This window comes from Nicotiana tabacum, chromosome 16 (genome assembly GCF_000715075.1).
Source record: "Nicotiana tabacum cultivar K326 chromosome 16, ASM71507v2, whole genome shotgun sequence".
NCBI lineage: Eukaryota > Viridiplantae > Streptophyta > Magnoliopsida > Solanales > Solanaceae > Nicotiana > Nicotiana tabacum.
Window position 1 is genome coordinate 109,539,918 of NC_134095.1, and position 15,275 is coordinate 109,555,192.

Sequence of the window (15,275 nt, forward strand, 5' to 3'; positions counted from 1 at the left end):
ACCATAACCGCTTTTGCATCCCGTGTCCATTCCTGCAATGACTTCATCTGTATATTTCTTCGATGAATCCAGAACTACACATGGCCTGATTCCAGCAAGACCAGGGATTTGTAGGCAACTCGAAGACTGGAGTCCGGCCTCTGTCTTTCAAAACATCCCATCCGGTCAAAATTGAACATTATTTCTTTACCCGAAAACTCTTTCATCCTTCCCGGGTAAAAAGGGGCAGCTGTTGATACCCAATTTTTCCTCAAAATATTTTTAAATTTGCATATATGCCTTCAAAATCACTTTTTATAATAATTGGTATTTTTCTATAATTTTTCATATTATTATCAATATATATATATATATACTTTCAAAATAGCATATATGCAGTTATAAGTATGCCTAAGCATTTTTATAATTTTTTATGCAATTTTTATAAGCTCCAAATTGATTTATTTCTTCCCTTTTTATTTATAAAATTTCCAATAATCATCCTTCAAATTATTTTTCTGGTGATTTAGCCATCTAAATTCTATATTTATGCCAAAATATTATTTAAATATTTTTAATGCATTTTTATAATTGCATTTACATTTTTAAGCTAATTTGCATATATTTGCAATACTAGTCCTATTAATGCATAATTACATTGTTGATGTATAAAATGATCTTTTATATTTTTAAAATGTTAAATAACTATTTAAAACCATTTTAGTACATGAAATTATTTTTCAGAAATCATTTATTATTTCTTATAAATTAAATAGTATTAAAATGGCTATTTAAAATGTGGCCTAATTTTATTTCAATTTTAGCCCTAATCCAACCCTAATACCAACCTAATTTTTAAACCTAAATCTACCCAGGCCCAATACCCATCTGCCCAACCTAATACCTGGCCAAATCCTGGCTATTGATCATTTTGATCAATGGTCCAGGTTTCCCCTTTCCTTAATTAAACCAACCTATACCCCAAAACCCTAATTCATTTCGCACCTTATACTGTCATCACCTAATCCTCTCTGCTCTCAAACGCCCTCAACCTAAACCCTAAACGTCGTCACTCATCTATGGCCATCTCCGATGACCTCTCACCACTTCTCAGGCCTCCAATGGCCTCTCTCATATTGTTCTTGCCACCTCCAAGGCCCTCAAGAGACCGAGGCTAGTGGCTTTCATCTATTGGTCATCTCTCACCTATTACAGGCCACTTCAGTGAGATTCTGAGTAAGATCGTCCTATATTAGTTACGATCTATGGGTTCTCAGTATGATTCTTCATCTCTGTATGGTTCTCTTCGAAACCCTAATTTCTTTTCTAAACCTCTCAGATCTATACAAATCTAAGATGATTTGGGTTTTTTTCATGTGAGTTTTACAACAACCTTAAGATTCTTTAAAAAAACGTATGATTTTCAAGTGATTTTCATCTTTTTCCTAAAGCTAGGGTTTCCGGATTTTCTTTTAAGAATTGTTGGATGATTTTTTGTGTTTAATCTTCTGCTTCTCGTATATTTTGATTGAATTTGTAAGTCTATGACAACCTTAGCCCATTTCTACGGAAAGCCCTAATTTTCTAGGGTTTTTTGTTTGGTTTCTGAGTACCGGTGCATCTGACTGTGTTCATGCTTTGGGTTCTTGTGATTTCTTGTAACCTTCTTGACCTAATATGCTTCTACTGAACTTCTTAGTTTAACCTTTCACTGATTCTATGTGCTTGTGTTCGTCTTGCCTGTTCATATCAAGACCTGTATCTTTCTCATTGAATCAGCATTGTTTAATTTTTGTTTTGTTAAAGTTATATGTCAATTCTTGAGTATTCATGTTTTACCTTATTTATATGCTAAACATGATGGCTCTTTCATGACTTTCTGAACCCTTGATTACTATGAATCCCTTATTTCCTGGTTCAATTTGAACACTCTCCTTTAAACGTTTGATTCTAACCTTTTACTCAATTTGATTGAATTTGCTTGCCTTAATTATTTTCCCTGCCTTGTTTGTATTCCGCTGATTATTACTGATCTATTTCCTTAATTAAACTGTTGTTCATTTACCCTAATTACCTACTCCATACTAAGCCTTATTTGATTCTTTTCCTTAAATACTTAGCATGATTTACCATTGATTTAATTGTCCCTTGATTAAGGGAAGATCTTGCTGATTTACATATGACTTCCTTGATTTACTATTTAATTGATCTCTTACGTTATGTGTCAAGCTTTTGACTACTATATAAACCTCCTCTTCTTTTAAGTTCTAAACAATGAACATTAGTTCAAAACTCACTCCTTCTTACACTCTAAAGTTCTCTTTCTCTGCTGCTACTTGTGTTACTCACTGATCTAGACGGCTGAAAGCCAAGGCTAGGTACTGGAACCTTTTTTGCTTTATATTCTGCATCCTTTCTTCAACTGGTATGTCTCTAATTAAGTTTGAGGTTCAAACCCTATGTGTTTTTATTCTTGCACTAGTTCATCAGTTATGAGTTCAATTTCCTGCCTATTTCTTTGCTCAGCATGTATAAAATCTGCCTGTTTAATGTGTTCTTTACATTCTGCACTTTTTCTTGCTTACTTCTTTGCCTAGCATGTCTAAAATTCTATCTTGTTCAATGCCTTTTCTAGACTCTGCACTTTTTCCTACCTACTTCTTTACTTAGCATATGTTTAATCATATTCAAGACAGGCAAACTATTATCTATGTCCTAAATACTTGCTGAGTCTCTAAGATCCTAAGTGTTGCATGCAGTTTGTGACTATATGTTTCCTCTATCCCCATCCATGTACCTTAAGTAATGAGTTATGTGTCACAATCCCTTTATCCCCATGTGAAGATCTGTTTGTTAAGTGTTCTGAATGTCTCTTATGACTAATTGATTGTCTGTTGCCTGGTACTCTTCTCAAACTGTCTTCTACTACTAAGATATTTCCTGTTTTCTAATAACTTTTCTACTAAGCCATCTATGTATTATTTTCAAAACAAAGCTATGTCAAGCACTCTCACTTTACTCTTAGGACATTAGGTTTTGCCCCTCTGATATGTGTACTGCCTTGAGACCTTTGAGATCTCTCTAAACTCTGGCATGTCAGAGCTGGCCTTTCCACACTGCACTAAATCAGTTGTTATCTAAAAAAAGGTCTAGGTGTGAGCACTGCCCAGGATCTTTGAGGTCCTTAGGGAACTCTGACACACCTAGACATGATATTGTCTATGGAACTTTGACATTTGAGGCTTTTGGAGGCTTGGGAAGTTATTTGGGCCTGCTTCAGGCTCCCTATAGTTAACTTCTTCTCTTTTCTTTATTTGTTTATGTAATTTATTCAGTTGGTCTGTAATAATTATTTGTAAACAATATTGGGGTGATTAGTGAAAAAGGGTGGGTAGTTATATATTGTTATGCCCTGAACCTGGGGAGGCATGACTGGCACCCGGTGCTGTAGTTGCCCAAGCGAACCACTCTGTAACTTATTTTTCTTCTAACTATCATGGGCCAAGATGACCGCAACTCGTAATGTATAATTTTAAGTGGGACAATGTTATATTATTGAACCATCGTTCATAAAATATTAATACATATGGGCCGTCACGGCCTCTAAAATTCTGTACATAATAAACCTCTGCGTCTACAAAGCCTCTAAGATTATTTAACATCAAACAGGACAGGGTACCAGCTGACCCATAAATATGTAGTAAAACTTTGACATGATGACTCATAGACTCGGTTGCACTCCGAATGAGGTGGAGTCTTACCGATCCTTCGTTCAATGCCAATCTCGTCTACACTGAGAGATCGTCAAACTGATTGTCTACACCTGTGGGCATGAAACACAGCGTCCCTAGGAAAAAGGGACGTCAGTACGAAATAATGTACCGAGTATATAAGGCAATATACTGAAAGCTGAAACTAAACTGATAATATAATAACTGCAAGTAGCTGGAAGTCGAAGAAAATCTGAAGATATGCTTACTTGCTGATACTGACTCAACTCTCTCAGTATAGTAAGTAAAATAGCTATCCGACCCTATAAGGCTCGGTATTGTTAAAACCCAATTTTTCCCTATGTATTTTTATATACAAAATACTTTCAAAATAACATGTACATACATATATAAGCATGCCCAAGAGTTTTGGTAGTTTTTCTTCTAATTTTTAAGATTTTAAAATCAATTTATTGTCTATTTTTAGCAGTACAAAATCCAATAATTATTCTCAAGATTATCATTTTGGTGAATAACTTATTTTATACTCATATTTACACCAAAATATAATTAAGGTAATTTTTGTATATTTTTTACAAATCTATTTGGCATTTTAAGCTAAATTGCATGTAATTGGAATTATAGCCTACTTCACGATTAGTAGCATTTTATAATTATAAAATTATTTCCAGTATTTTTAAATTAATATTTATATAGTATTTGTTGGCTCAGTGTTTTAATTTACTTTTAAAATTGTTATTACTATTTTTATAAAATAAAAAGTAAAAATAGGCTATTTAACACTTAGCCCATTTCTATTTTAATTACAGCCCTTTCACCTTTCAATTTTGGCCCTCAATTTGACCCAATTCCACCCCCAAATAAAACCAGCCCAATCCCCCAAATTACCCGACCGCTGACCCGATTTAAAAAACCCACCCGACTCCCCTTTTATCCAGGCCGTTGATCATTTTGATCAACGACCATAAACTCCCCTTTCCTTTTTTAATTCCCAAACCACCCTTAACCTAATTCATTTCACCTAGACGCCGCCTTTGAACCATCTTCTTCTCTCAAACTCTCTCGAACCTCTCCGAAACCCTAATCGTTTCACACCTTATTTCACCATGTTTCCACCGGAATCCATGGCGTCTCCGGCCATGGACGGTCTGTACTCATCCTTTCTCACCATCAGACCTAAGCTATTCAAGGTTTGAAGCCCGACTTCAATGGCTTTCTTCAGATCCTTCTCAGATCTGTAGATCTATGGCTTCTCCGGCCATTTCTCTGCAACTTTAAGCCGTCTGAGATTCTGTACCCGCCTATTTTCTTAGATCTATGATATGTCTGGGATTTATTTGACATTTTAAAGGTTTTCCCCAAATTTCCTTTTTAAAATCGTTCAATTTCGATTTTTAGGTTTCTGAAAAAGTCTCTTCAAATATCTTTATGATTCTTTCCGTTCTTTCTTTATGTGTGTTTATCTATGTTAGGCTCGTATATTTTCTTTTGTACTACGCATGCGTTTGCTCTCTTGTTCCTTTTCTATTATGCGAGACTCTTCTATTTTGCTGTCACTCTTATGCTCTCATGTTAATCCGTGTTGTTAATCCTTATTCTTTGCTATATGTGTTTATGGTTGAGTTTTTTGATTTTGTTCACTTTACTGAGTTCTGTTTGTGTTCCTGCTAAGCATATTTCATCTACTTTTGTTTAAAGCTCGTATCATCTATTTCTTCTAAACTTGTTTAAACTCCACGTTTTCTCGAGCATGTTCTCATGACTTTGAATCAGTTTTCTTTCTATCGTATGTGTTTATCTCTTATAAGTCTTTGGAAAAGACTTTTGAGCCCCTCTCAAGTGGCCTGCCTTCTCATCTCCATTGTCTGACTCAATTTGAAACCCTAGGATTTGAGGGTTTCTTTGGCAATTGGTATTAGGGACCCTAGGCTTTCAGACTCACTATGAGTCTGTAACTGAACTCGAATCCCTTTTGCTTGTGGCTCTAAGACTTTCAATGTTAGACTCTTTTTCTGGGAAACCTGACGATTCCTTTTGCTTGATCTGTGTGCTTTATATACGAGAAATTCCTCTTTCAAAAGTTTTCACCAATTAAGTGATTGATTCTCAAATCCCTTTAATAAGGCTGATGAATTGTCATTGATTTTTCTTCGATTGAACCTCTTTTACCTTTCTTGACTTGGTTCATTCGAATTGAACTTGTAATATTGGTTTCATGGTTGTTTGATTGATTCCCTTGCCATATTTGGCACAAACCATATGCCATTGATTGTTTTCCTTAAATAACTTCTATGTACTTACCCCTTTTGTGCTACTTTGAAAAGGTTTTAATTAAAACTTCTTTCCTTAACTAATTTTTACCTGTTGAAATCAGAATCCCTTAACCAAAGGGAGGTTGATTTCAATGATATTTCCTTGTCTTTCTTACTTTCTTTCTACACTATAAAAGGGACTACCCTTCTGCACTTTTAAGACACCTTACACCTTCAGTTCACATGACCTACACACTACCAGTCCTTAACTCCAATTCAATACTTGCACACTTGCAATATTGCTTTGAATTCAATACTCTTTCAACACTCTGCTTTTGCTTGAGATCTTTTGGAATTGCTTGGCTTGCAACTTGTCCTTTCCTAAGGCTACTGTTTTTATTTGTTTTCTCTTGAACTGGTATGTTCTGATTTAACGTTTCTGCCTCACCCCTATGTGCTTATTTACAGTTTTCTGCAATCTTGTTTACTTTACTGCTCATGTTCAATGATTTATGCTAAGTATGTTCTTTCCCTGCACCTGTTTCTTTTGTGAATCCCTGCCCCCTATTCCCTTCTATGTGTTTGAGTTAAGGCTCATGGCCTGGCAGTATTCAAATTGCTGCTCAGGTCATAACCTGATCTACAATGGATCCTAACTCTTAAGATTTGGCTAACAGGCTGGTCGGGGGTGTGCCAGCATTCCCAATTACTGAGCATGACCACCAACCTGCCATGGCTTTGCCCTAATTCCCCTATGCACTTACACTTATTCTTATACTCTTAAGTTCTTCCCCCCTCTAATGAGCCTTGCTTTGGGACCTTAAGTTCCCTCTGAACTTGGACATCTAAGGGTTGACCCTTCCACACTGCACTATGATCTCAATTCTGCAATGTGTTTTGGGTGTAAGCACTGCCCGAGGCCCTTTGAGACTCTTGGGAACTTAGACACATCTCAAACATGAGAAAGGCTTTTGGAAATCTGATCCTGGAAGTTGGGTTCTCTCATATTGTTGGACTTTGAGTCTAAATTAGGCTATTTGGTTGTAGCTGGAATTTCTGATGTAATTTTACTTTTTTCTGATTCATTCGGGTCTGTAATAATTTGTAATAACTATTGGGGTTGGCTAGTGAAAAGGGGAGGGTCATTTATGTACGCATATGGGTAGACAGTATGCTCATATGGATTACTATTTATAAATTCTGCATTTATGCATATCATATAGTACTCCTGCCTATAAGTTTCTGCATATAGAAATCATGTATAAGTTTCTGCACTTGGGCATTTAGAAATCCTGCCTATAAGTTATGCATTACACGTAGAAATCTTGCCTATAAGTTGTTTCAATACTGCATTAGAAACCATGCCTATAAGTTTTTGCATATAGAAATCATGACTATAGTTTTGTTTCTACATTCTGCATATTCATCTGTCGTTAGGCAAACAATTATAGGTTTAATAATAATCAACTTCATTATAGATACCATTCCTATAGGGCTCTTGCACACACACAATCGTTTTAAAATTAGTAACGCTTAGAAATCATGCCCATAGGAGCAGCTATCTGAATCAGCTTCGTCTATTTTATCTATAAGTCTAAAATCAGTAGTAATGTTCGTTTAATATATGTAGAATTTAATTGGTTCTAAAATCATTAACCCTGTCACACCTCCTTTTTCTGCGCCCGCAGGGGGTGCGAGGGAGTTTTTTCCAATTAAAGGACAATCGAAACGGGATTGGTTTAATTATTTCAGAGTCGCCACTTGGGAGATTTAGGGTGTCCCAAGTCACCAATTTTAATCCCGAATTGAGGAAATGCATGACTCTATATTACAGTCTGCGTACCAGAAATCTAGATAAGGAATTCTGTTAACCCGGGAGAAGGTGTTAGGCATTCCCGAGTTCCGTGGTTCTAGCACGGTCGCTCAACTGTTATATTCGGCTTGATTATCTGATTTTATACAAGTATGACCTTATATGCAAATTCTAACTTTTAACCGCTTTATTATTATTGTTTTTACAAGAATTGCAACGTTGTGAAAATGTATCTCGAATCGCGTTACAATCAATGTACCCGTGGTCGTCGACACCTTTTGACTCCGTTGAGATTTGGATTTGGGTCACATCAATGTGCACCCGAGTTTACGAAAGTAAGATTTATTAAGGTGCGTCCTAAAGAGTCTAACGTATTGTTATTTTAGGAGGGTTGTGAGATTTGCTAAACAACCTGTCCTGGAAACTAAATGCTTCAATAATATATATTTAACAAGGGCCCCGCATCTGCCCAAACCCAGCTCATGACTGCACTTATGGACAACTAGTCGAAAATTATGGGCCCAAACCCAGCTCATGCGAGATGGCCAGACTTGGGCCCCTGTTTTCCCGATACAGGCCTAGCTGATTTGTTTCGATTTGGGCTCGGCCTTCCTGAGGTTGAGGCCTAGAACTGATTCTTTGTTCTTTATCAATTTATATGTGACAATTTGGCAAAAAGGGAAAGAACTTTAACTCATGTGGATAGTTTTCCTATTGGGCCTACATTAGAGAATATACTACACCATCAGACTAAGTCTAAAATACAACTTATTACACTGGGAATGTTTTTCACCTAACAGCATACATATATGACTATTATTCATTAGCCTACATTGATATACTGAGCATGTAGGCTACTTCTATTATCCAAACGAAAATGTAACTACTTCATGATATTTAATGTAACAGTTCATGTATATATAAAAACAATCTGCAGGTCCTCTCTTTTGCATTCATACTCAAACTCTCAGTTACATTGGTGGTATCAATTGTGTACCTGGTAAGGAAATGAAAGGAAGAAAGGAATGATCAGCTGGGCAGTATGCAGTAAACACAGCAACAACAGGTACACAGCAACAGCACAGCAACAAACCAAACACCAAATGTTTTCCACAATCCACGAACAACCAACAATAATTCCCATAACAAAAGAAACCAGCAAATGGTCGAGTGCCAAACCAGTAATTCCATACGAAGAGTAATGAAACCCCAGAAGTAAAAGAGTGTTCAATGCAGCAAATACCAACAGTTCAGCAACCAACAAACAGCTCAGTCAATGCAGATGACAGAACTTGGCCAAGGCAGCTTGACCAATATGAATTCTTATTCAACTTTCAGATGGTGTTTGGTTACAATATATTTGGAAACTAACTTATGTTTTTCAGCTTTCTTTAAACTCAGTAAACCTTTCTTCAGACTAAAAGTTTCAGCTTTAAGACTAAAAATTCCAGCCCTTTTTTTCCTTTTTCTGAAGACTAAAAGTCCAGCCCTTTTTAAGTTCTCAAATGGCCTATTTATAGGCCAAATGAACCAGTGCAGCTGAGCTGCCTCCCCTGCCAATTGGCAGAATACCCATACCCTTTAAGCCCATGCCTAAGCATCTTTGGTGTCAGCCCCTTTGTTTCCCACGCCTGGTCTTTTGTTTAATCAAGAGTTATGGGCATCATTTTATTATTCATTTCAAGCCCCATACTCTTATGTCTTGCTCCCCATTGGTATTAGTTTAATCCTAAATCAGTACCCTACTTGTCAGCTCATTTAAACTAATCTTTCTGCCCTTTTAACACCCCAAAATACCCCTGCTTAACCTTGATTATTACTGCCCTGCCTATTGCAGCCTCAGGGCATTTTTGAACTGGCGAAAGTTCAGATTTAAGACTGCCTGGACTGAACCTTTTCAGTCATTTTTACAATGCAAACCAACCATTTTAAACAATGCTGGGGCATTCAGTTAGTGGCCACGTTCAATTAGTCATGCGACCTTATTAGCTCGTTCGATTCATTAGTTATAGAAACTAATCAACGACATTTATCGAGTCGACTATACTAATTATAGCAGGTAATAATCAGTCGCTCATATAAACAATACGTTCGGGGACCTAAAGGGCATCAGACAATTTTGTGTTCAATTACTGGGAACCTATATAAGTTTATTCATGCGACGACTATACTAATCGGACATGCTTATCATAGGATACATTTAAATCATACACAGAACACAATCGACCAAATAAAAGGTCTTTACAGAGAAGAAAGAAATTAAGAAACTATCAAGAAATAACAAGCAATTACCACAAAGCATGCTAATGACTTAATCAGAACCAAACAAAGAGAAAAGGAAACTTACCGAAAAAGTTTGAAATCAAAACGGACCCAAATCTGACTCGACTTCGAACTCTTGAGGCCGAACAAACTTTAATCAGGGTGTTCTCACATGAGAACACCTTGATTAAGGTCTATTAGACCTCAAACCCTTGTCAAGACCGGCCGGATTCCAAGGCTATTAGTGTTCTAGGTTTTGGATCCCCAGATCTGATTTTTAGGGAGTTGTGGGTAGATTCGGACCAAACCAAGCTTGGTTTGGTCACGAGGAAGGTCAGGGGAGTGGCTGATACAAAGATGGTGAGGTTTGGTGTAGGTCCGGGTTCGACTCAAATCTTCAAATGAAGATTCGAGACGAACGAAAGTGATTCGAGGCAAATGGATAGTAGATCCATTTTCAGGAGAGTGAGGGGGTCTTAGGGTGTTCAGGAGGTGGTCACCGGTGTTCGTGCCGCCGGCTTTAATGGCGAAGGAGACTAGGGCGGCTGCTAGGGTTCGGGGGGTTTCAGGTTTGAGTTTGGGGACGATGAAGGGTGGGGTTGGTATAGAGGGTGCGGGGTAAGGGCTGAGTTTATATATGGGGAGGTTGATCGGATCTGAGCCGTTAGATCATATGATCTCAACGGCTTGGATCTGAGGGTGGTAAATGAGACGAGGTCGTTTGGTAGTTAAACGGGGTCGTTTGGTTTAAGTGAGGGGTTGGGTCGGATTGGTTATTGGGTCGGGTTTGAACACGGGTTGCTGAAAATGATCCTGGACCGTTGGATTGGATTGATTGGAACGGCTGAGATGGATTGGCCTGAAACGGTGTCGTTTCAGGAGGTGTCTGGGCAACCGGATTTGGACTGGGCCTGAGTGCTGGTTGGGCCAGTTATTTTGTTTAATTTTTGGCCCAAACCGATTTCCTTCACTTTTGTTTTCTAATTTCATTTTTTTCTTTTAAAACAAAAAATAAAAATAAAAATAATAAATAACGAAATTAAAACTAAACAACAATGCAACATTTTAACACAATTACCACAAAAATTATTTAAGTAAGTTAAAAACCTAGAACAAACGATGCACACATATATATCTATTTTTTGAATTTTCTTTTACTGACCGAATTATGGTTTAATCATCCTGACATACATATTTTGTTTGTTAATGATTAAATGCAAAAATGGACAGATCCACAAATGACTAACAACACATGTCACGAAAACTCAAACATTTGTACAGCGAAACCATTTGTTACTATTTTTATTTTCTTTTGGAGCGATTGCTCGTAAAGCAAAAATCACGTGCTTACAGCTGCCCCTCTTTGCACGAAGACACGAAGGGTTTTGCGCAAAGATAAACGAGCGATTTTTGCCCGTCCGAATACTCCGTGTGAAGCATTTTTTGAAAAAGATTTGACCGAACCTTTGCTTCAGAGGTTTCCTACATATCCTGGGCTGAAACAGGAATCAGGTCAATGTAGTTCGGGAAATTTTGGTAGCTGGGACTACCGTGTGACTGTATTGCTTGCTGCTGTTGTGCGCTGTCGCATGCTGCTGTAGGATGCTACTGCTCAACCGATCTCCCTGTTACATTGCTCTAAAAGGAAAAACAAGAAGTTAAGCTAGAGTATGAGATCTCATCCATCTCCAACTTGTTCTTGTTGTCTTGCTTTCTTGTCGGCTAACGCTTTCTTCTGACGCCTTTATTTTGTGAACTTGGAGATGATGCTGACCCTTCACCTTTTCTGAATGTCAGTTCTCATCACTTTGCTTGATTTGCTGGGAACATGGCTTTCCTCCTTAAATCTTTCAATGGTTTCTTCAGCGGTATGACTTTTCATCAGAATCGTCATGTTGGGCATGCCATAGCGTTCTCAAACTGCTTCTTCTGAGACGTGTTCCTTCTTCCTTTTGAATGTGCGCTTGCTTTTGCAGCCTTCTGCTTCTTAGTGCTGGGGATTTTATTGTTTCCTGCTTGGGGATCTCTGTTGTAACCTTCCGTCTTCAGGTGGGGCTACTGATTCCAAACTCTAGAGCTAAAATGTATTCCCGCATTATACTGGTGGGCGACCTAGAACTTAAAATGCATTCCTGCATTATACTGGTGGACGACCTAGAACTTAAAATATATTCCCGCATTATACTGGTGGGCGACCTAGAACTTAAAAGTATTCCCGCATTATACTGGTGGGCGACCTAGAACTTAAAAGTATTCCCGCATTATACTGGTGGGCGACCTAGAACTTAAAATGTATTCCCGCATTATACTGGTGGGCGACCTAGAACTTAAAATGTATTCCCGCATTATACTGGTGGGCGACCTAGAACTTAAAATGTATTCCCGCATTATACTGGTGGGCGACCTAGAACTTAAAATGTATTCCCGCATTATACTGGTGGGCGACCTAGAACTTAAAATGTATTCCCGCATTATACTGGTGGGCGACCTAGAACTTAAATGTATTCCCGCATTATACTGGTGGGCGACCTAGAACTTAAAATGTATTCCCGCATTATACTGGTGGGCGACCTAGAACTTAAATGTATTCCCGCATTATACTGGTGGGCGACCTAGAACTTAAAATGTATTCCCGCATTATACTGGTGGGCGACCTAGAACTTAAAAGTATTCCCGCATTATACTGGTGGGCGACCTAGAACTTAAATGTATTCCCGCATTATACTGGTGGGCGACCTAGAACTTAAGAATGTATTCCCGCATTATACTGGTGGGCGACCTAGAACTTAAAAGTATTCCCGCATTATACTGGTGGGCGACCTAGAACTTAAATGTATTCCCGCATTATACTGGTGGGCGACCTAGAACTTAAAAGTATTCCCGCATTATACTGGTGGGCGACCTAGAACTTAAATGTATTCCCGCATTATACTGGTGGGTGACCTAGAACTCTAGAACTTAAAATGTATTCCCGCATTATACTGGTGGGCGACCTAGAACTTAAAATGTATTCCCGCATTATACTGGTGGGCGACCTAGAACTTAAATGTATTCCCGCATTATACTGGTGGGCGACCTAGAACTTAAAATGTATTCCCGCATTATACTGGTGGGCGACCTAGAACTTAAATGTATTCCCGCATTATACTGGTGGGCGACCTAGAACTTAAAAGTATTCCCGCATTATACTGGTGGGCGACCTAGAACTTAAATGTATTCCCGCATTATACTGGTGGGCGACCTAGAACTTAAAAGTATTCCCGCATTATACTGGTGGGCGACCTAGAACTTAAAAGTATTGAAATTGCTTCCCCGTTCTTCCGAGAAAATTTTCGACAATCGGCAGAAAATTTTCTGCCCCGGTTTTTGTTGACTTCCATGGCGTTGCATCTTGCTGCCATCATCAATTCTTTGCTCTCCTGCAACAGACAAAAGGATTTAGTCAGTTTTAATCGTGGTGGTAGAGGGTGCCTTTCTGGCGAGCCATTTTTCTCTCTTCCCCCTTTCTTGCTCTTTGTCCCCATAATTGGTTGGCGGGCAAAGTTGCCTGTTGGGGGTCTCTAGCCTGCTGGGGATTGGTTTTCAATTTATCCCCTTTTCTGCTTTCTCTTTAAACACATGATGTGGGAGTCTGCTTCTAACTCCCGAAACCACTCCCTTTTGGAGCTTACTTCTTCCAAAATTTCCGGGCACAATCACTGCATTGCCTGGGACCGGCCCTTAAGACTGTTTGTATTATCCTGCATTGGGATGAATTCCCCTTCGGTTTCTGGTAGTAAGCTTTGAAAAATCCTTTCAAGACACATTTTAGGAAAAGAAATAAAGATATGGAAAAGAGAAAAACTTTCTGAACCAATATTTTGTGGGAGGAGACAATCCAAAGAACTTATCTGAAGGACACAACTGGTCCCCGTGATCATGGCGTGCACCATAGATTCCGACCCAGTCTATTTGTATCAATTGATCTGCTCGATGGTTTGACTTGCTGGGGATGATAAAGGAGTGTTCATTTCGTTTCGAATGTGGTAGCTTTGCTGATCTGTCTTGTCGCCTCATAGTGCCCTTCGAGGGGTTTTCACTAATGAGACTCTCTCTTTTCTCTCATCTCCCGGCGCCTTATGGTGCCTGTGAAGGTTTTCACCAATAAGACTCTCTCATTTCATATCCCTCATCTTACATCGCCTCTCGGTGCCTGTGAAGGTTTTCACCGATAAGACTCTCTCATTTTATTTCTTTCGAGGATCCGGGGTGTTGTAGATACGACCCTCTCTTCCGGGGATTCTTTTGACTATCAACTCATTCCCAGTCTTACGATCCTCTTCTTTGCTGGGGATCAGTGTATTATTCTCGGCCTTATTTGCCGGATTTGGCATCTCTCGAACATTGATCGGGAGGTCTTTTGGATGTTGATGTTGGTTTTGGTGTGGGATTGAAGAAAGGCTACAAAAATGAAAACAATTTGAAGGGTGATGTGCTACAACTTTTGGAATCAAACCTTTGTTGGAACTTAAAACATAACCTCTGCCCCAGTTTTCTTGCTTGGGGAATTTATTTTTTATGCTTATGTTGAGCTATGTGCGTTACGCACATTGTGCCTATTATGCACACTATGTACATTATGCATCCTATATTTGCTATGATGCATACTATGACCGAGCCGTGAGGCGCCTACGTATCCTCTTTGAGGAATCAGGTCAAACGTAGTTCCCACGGTTTTGTATTTCTTGTGATTTTATCTTCTTCTTTTTTTCTTTTCTTTCTTTTCATTTTTTCATGTCTTTTTCTTTTCTTTTCTTTTTCTTTTCTTTTCTCTTTTTTTTTCATATCTTTCCCGTTAGTGATTCCAAAAGAGGGGTATTGAAAGAATTGCTTAAGGCTCAAAGGGGGAAGCAAGGGTTAAAAGTGTTTGGATAGAAGAAAGAATTGCCTCCGTCATCTCATTATCCAACAAATGCCAAATACAAACAAATAAACCAAAAATTGCCATAATTAAAGAAGTTACGCATAATATCTCTTGACTGCATCTGAATTGATAGCCATGTCGACACTTCTACCTTCGACATCTGTCAAACACAAAGCACCGTTGGACAATACTCTGGTCACGATATAAGGCCCTTGCCAATTTGGGGCGAATTTGCCTTTTGCCTCGACCTGATGTGGGAGGATCTTCTTCAATACCAGCTGCCCTACTTCAAACTTCCTGGGGCGCACCTTCTTATTATACGCTCTTGCCATTCT